Raw genomic sequence first — 6,753 nt, 5'->3', positions numbered from 1 at the left:
GTGTGCGCTCTATAAGGTGAGGCATCTTTTAGTTTGTTTTTAATATGTCGTTCGATACATTTGGAGTTTTAGGTTAAAATGCCGTTTTGTTTTACTTTTTTCAGATATTGAGCCAATCAGTCGAAATCGTGGAAGAAGTTAGTTAGGTGGGTGACTTCCGAGTGTCACTTCATTGTTGGTCAAAAATAATTTCCAAAAAATGCTTAAAAAAAAGGCTGCCACACAGGGGAACCTCCTTGAAAACAAATACAATTAACATTAACCAATGATTGTACTTTTTTTCAAGGATAAATCTTCCGATTAAGAATGGAATAGAATTTCATTCAAACAATTGCTTCGGCAGGATATACAAAAGTTAATTCTAATAACCCAATTTTCGGTATATTTTTAATGGTTTAAGCCTCTGTTAAATTAGGACTTTTCAAAATTCATATTTTTACAGGTTTTAAAATCAAAGTATAAAAATTAAAATCTGCCTAATTTATTTTGTTGACTCTGTAGATAGCTACCTATGAGTATGGTATGCAAGAATATAGCATCTTGAGACAGAGCGGTTCCAAGAATCAGGGTCCTCTCAACCACACACAAGCAGTTCTTCTTCCTTTGGTACATCAAAATACACCGACAATTCGCATCTCTTGGTTGTCTTCAGTGGCAGTCCATCAAAAAAATTATTTTTTTTTTTAGTTATTTACTTGGAAAGAATTGGGATATCTCAAAGTTTTATTTTTTTTTTTATCTTTTTATGTTCTTGATCTGTTTAAGAATAATATCGCGATGACTAAAAATAAATTACGCATTTTCTACGTGAAATACTAAAATGAATAGAATACTTTTAACGTAAAACTAATTTTTTCTTTATCGTTGCGCACTTTTCATTATTAATACATGTATTAATATGACTTTTCACACAATGATTTCACCTTTCAAGTATTTTATTGGTTTTTAATTATAACAGTTATTGATAAGCTGCAATACGTCTTTGAATGCTAGAATTTAAGACTTAAGTTGTCTTCCAGCAAATTTCCTAAGGAATTGAGAATTTCATCATGTTTACAAAGAAGCTTTTTCAATGTGTAAAGCTTTAACACAAATCGATCGACCCACTTTATCATTACAAACATATTGTTTTTCATTCAGTTCCTTTCAAAATTTTTCATTTACGTCCTGCCACGGGATCTGGCTGGTAACTTTTTCGAGAGTTTATTTTAAGATGGCTAAAATTCACAATTTTCGCAGCTTTTTTTAACGATTTTCGAAGCTTTTTTCGAGAATGCATCCAAGTAAATGTAATAAACGTAATCGCTCTCAGATACTTTGCCTAATTTCAATAAGAAAACGAATATACAAAATGGGCCATTTTGATATCAACTTTTTTAGGTCGTTGCAACATTTTTCATTAGTTATGAAATACATTTTTATACTATGTATATATGAAATATACATAGTATATTAAGTTTAGTCCCAAGTTTGTAACGCTTAAAAATAATGATGCTAGGAAAAAAATTTTGTCATAGGTGTTCATAAAATCACCTAATTAGTATATTTCCGGTTGTCCGTCCGTCCGTCCGTCTGTGGACACGATAACTCAAAAACGAAAAAAGATATCGAGCTGAAATTTTTACAGCGTACTCAGGACGTAAAAAGTGAGGTCAAGTTCGTAAATGAGCATCATAGGTCAATTGGGTCTTGGGTCCGTAGGACCCATCTTGTAAACCGTTAGAGATAGAACAAAAGTTTAAATATAAAAAATGTTCCTTATCAAAAATTAAACTACTTTTGTTTGAAACATTTTTTCGTAAACATCACTGTTTACCCGTGAGTGCGCCAATTAGGCGGAAATTTTATAATATGTACTATACTTGAATATCCGTTATGTATGTGTCACATGTTTGTATGTGTAATATGATAAAGAAATCAACACTGACTATGCATGGTATTTCAACAATTAACTCAGTCAATTGTTTGTTTTCATTTGTTTTAAATACTATATATAATTAATTAGTGGTGTTAAATGAAATATAATATTGTCTACCACTGGTGTAAAAAAAGTTGTACACATTCTCTAGAATGTATTATTATTAAAAGAAAAAAAAAACATTTATACATGTATTGATTGTTCCTCAAACAGTATTTTTAGCCAAATTTGGATTTAGGAAACAAACAACATTTAAGTTTTCAAGTACATTATATTTTATAACATTAGCATTGTAACGAGTGCATTGACCAAATGATCCAGTTTTTTTTAAGTAAAGAATTTTTGCAAAACAAAAGTTTAATTTTTTTAGTAAACTGCCCCAAAAGGAGGGTAGTAGGTATGTTGGTTTTAGTTGCACTTTCTATAGATACCATTTTAATGCAAAATAAAAAGTCTAAAAGACTATAAAAACACGCTTTTGTAGCTAGCTGAACTAAAAAGTAGAAAATAATTTCTGAAAGGTAAAAAAAAGGTGATTAAGAAAAAAACCATTTTATCGTAAAAAAAACTTGGGTGTTAGATTTCAATGATTGTGAATATTTTACATTGAAAATAATTGTTAAAGTTAAGTCATTATAAAATATCTTAAAAAACATCCCTCACTTTTTTACGATAAAATGATTTTTAGATCACTTTATTTTTTTAACTTAAAGAAATTATTTTTAGCTTTTTTAAAGTATTTGTTATTTTCTACTTTTTAGTTCAGCTAGCTAAAAGAGGATGTTTTTTTAGTTGTTTAAACTATTATTTATTATGGAATGCTATCTGCGCTTCTAAAAAATATGAATTATTTATATACTAAAATCGTTAATCCGGCAGATCCTGATCAGGATAATCGGACAAACTTATTAAATTATTGTATTGTCATCGGTCCTTGATAAGTGTGCGAAGTTTCAATTGATAGATACATACGATTGGTCCGGTAGCGGGCTGCAAAATAACTTGACCCATCGGTAATCGGCTCAAATTTTGTAATAAAGCGGCAATCACACCCCTAAAAACTATGGTTGCCATACTTTATCCACAGTTGACCTGATTGAAAGCTATAACTTCACGTGAAAATTACCCGGTTATCTTATAGGTAAAGTTGGTATCCCAATATGGCATTTATGGCCTGTCAAGTTTTGAAAGAGTGAATTATTAGTATATAATATATCAATTGAAGACAGACGGCATGCACTTATCCCACATGAAATTACAGATGGTCAAAAACGGCTTTTACGAATTACGCTATCTATTTGTTTTAAAAAGTTTGACTGTTTCAAGAAAATTTTACGTGTTTTCAAAATATCACTGGCCTCATTATTCTAAACAACTATCAAGAAGTTACCAAAACAATATTTTTGTCGTCAATTTAATATATTTTCAAAAAGGTTATCAACTGAAAGTTATGAGTTTAGGAACAAACTTAAAAATCGTAAACAAATGTAATGAATAAATTAAAAGAATCAAAATATCGACTGCTCGTTTTTTCATTTGAAGATACTTCATTTTATCAGTTTGCATTTTATGCAGTCGGGTTTTTTGATTTTTTTAAACAATTGCTGAATTCCATTACAATTTTAAATTGATATGTTGTGGCGCCTATGCATAAAAGGTAATAAAAATAAAACCATAAACGTTATTTAGAGAGCGTGTGAAACTAGGTATCAGAAAATAGTTAAAAGATTCTTTCGAGGATATGTAGAATAAAATTAAACACCTTAAAATTCCACAAAATTGCATATTAAATTTTTCGAATCGAAAACTTTCATTTCAAAATTCTATGAAACCTATTTTCACCTATAATATGAAATTTTTTTTTTAAATATGGATCATAAACAACTTCTCTATAGTCGACAAACTCAACTCTTTTCCGATTACCATACGATGTTATACATAATCTATCTATTATACATAAATTTATCTAGACTTGAGGCAAAGCTCCCGAAGAACTCGATTAAAAATATATACGATTTCAAGACTATCCCGAGAAAACATGATTTTTTTGGGATACGTCCTTAAGGAAGAACCATATTTTTATTTTCTATTACAACTTCCGAAACTGAGTCACAAAATTTCAAATATTTGTTTCATTTTAACATAAAATAACAATTTGCGATTGTTAAAATAATAACCATTGGTGATGTTTCTATACAGTTGTTTAACCCCACCTAAAAATCCATTCATATATTTTTAACACGAGCAAAGCTTGTGAAATAAGTTTAAAATACAACGATAAACACCGCCAAATCGGCAGTTAAAAATCATTTACAAATAAATAATATAACCGCATTCCAATTGAAAAAAAAAAAAAACTGGTGTGAACAAGTCATTTGACCTCTGTATATAGATCTGGTTTGTATATAGGGATGTTTTCTGATAGATAGAGTGCTCAAAATAGCATACAACAACTAAACAAGTTACTCCAAATTGGAGAAGAAACAAAATTGATTCCCTCACAAAAATTTGAAAAATCTAGAAGAAAAGTTTGTAAGAAAATGGTATGCATAAATGAAAAAGAACGATCCCCCATTTTCAATAAAGAGTTAACTCCGAATAATCGTATTTCAGCTCATTTAATAAGAGTTTATTAATCAAAGTGCAGGTCATTTTAAGTAAAGAAAACAACAGAAAAGTGCCCTAAAGTAGTACTAAAAAAATTAGACACCCCAAAAGCCCCATAAAACGTCTTCTGAGGGTTATAAAATGGGGATTTATAACACAACTTCACTCTTTATTGTCATCCTTCGATGCAGGACATAAGCCTATATTTTTTTAAAATAGAAAATAATTCCATTCCATACAAAGACGGAAGTGCGTGGAGAGCGTACAGCAAACACCAGGAAATGCCCAGGAATGTTCGGGAAATTCTAAACGAGTAATCGTGTATCTGGCAACAACAACAGGCGATTGCGGTTATTCAATAGTCGGTTACATATTGACGGTTACAAAACTTCTATCTTCTATAACGACGTTACATCCTTTATATAGAGGTCAAAAAATCCGAAATGCGTGGGAACCAATTTTTATCAAACTATACACATACAACACACATACCTAGAAGGGATATTATTATTATTATCACTAATATTACTGATTTTACAGTTTCCTTATCGTAATATTTTCAAACGAATAGACTTGGAAACCATGATAAAAAATCTGTAACATTATGGCGGGCGTTAATATGGTGAATAGGATATTTACACTAAAATTATAAGATGAAATTTATTGAACCCATAAACTAGAAAAAGATTTTCCTTTTAATTATTTGATGTATTTTTTTTTTTAAATAAAAATAGTAATTTTAAATAGTAGAATACAACCCCATGCTTAAATTTTTGGGGTGAAATGACCCACCATTAATCATGTTGAAAAGATGCTCCTAAAAGATGCTCAGTTGTGCGCGGTACAAGTGAGATACTAAGTCTCACCATCCCTGCATAAGTTTTCAAAGCGAATCACATAAATGCCGTATAGAAACAAATCACACAGGGCTTCGGAAATTGACAGAAGATCAAACATTTTTCTAATTTCCTATACCCTAAACCATTAATTCGCTTCGAATTATTATGTAGAGTTCGTATTCAGCAACGTCGTATACATTTGATGATGCAGGGATGAGACACCAAGGGGTGTGACATTCATGTTCTCACCTGTACTCAGCTGTACCAGCACTAGAACCGTTTAAAACTCTACATAAATACCAATTTGAATGTCCCGGTAACGTACTTTATTTCGTTAACTACGATATACACCAATAGATGTCAGGAAGAGTCATATTTTGCAGTGTATGTTTCAGTTTTTCATGAAAAGGCGGATAAAACTACGTTTTTTTAAAAATGAAACCTAGCTAGATCGACTTTTCGCCTCAAAAAACCCCCTGCATACTCTTTTTCATGAAAATCGTTGGAGCCATTTCCAAGATCGTTGATCGACCAACGCTGTGGCATTAATTGTCCTTTCAATAATTACGATATTCGATGTATTAACGGTTAACAAATTGTTTTAAATTTTGCGTCAGTGTCTCCAAGTTTAAATATAATAAAAAGTACATATTATTTAATACTGTGTATGTTTATTCTATACATGTACATGTAGATTCTAAACCGGAACTGACATATCTCAACATTTGAATAGTTTAATTTTTAAAAACGTAATAGCAAACAAACAAAAAATTACATAATAGTTTGGCTGGCTGGCAAGCAGGTCCAATATAGAACTTAACTTGTAGTATATTGTAAATATTGTAGTCGAATCTAATAATTATTATGTAAAAAAAAAACGAATTAATTATTTTATTATGTTCATCACTGATCATTCATCAAAAGCTACAAAAACACACACAAAATTTGAATCATCACATTAGCCTCCATATATATATATATATACCACTATAATGTCAGATTTAAAAATACAATCATCATAATGGAAGAGCCAGGCCAAAAAAAAATTCGTTGAATTTACTAAAACTGATAATTTAAGGATTGGTTATAGTAGTTGTGTACACACACATACTGCGGTCAGTAAAGCGAACGATAGAACAGGCGTCAGATATATGCTATCGAAACGCTTAAGTTTTACGTGGTACTAAAATGAATTTACTAAAGTTGAAAATTGTTATACAGATAGTATATTGCATATAAATAACATTTATGATTGTCAAGCAGTTAGGTGTTAGAACAGGGCTGGTCAGTCAGCCCTTACTTATGAACAATAAATACATCAGAATCATTTATGATTTCCATGGTATTTAAATGAATTTATTAAAGCTGAAAATTGTTATACAGCTTGTA

This window comes from Chrysoperla carnea, chromosome 5 (assembly GCF_905475395.1).
Source record: "Chrysoperla carnea chromosome 5, inChrCarn1.1, whole genome shotgun sequence".
Classification (NCBI taxonomy): Eukaryota; Metazoa; Arthropoda; class Insecta; order Neuroptera; family Chrysopidae; genus Chrysoperla; species Chrysoperla carnea.
Note: the sequence above shows the minus strand (reverse complement) of the source record.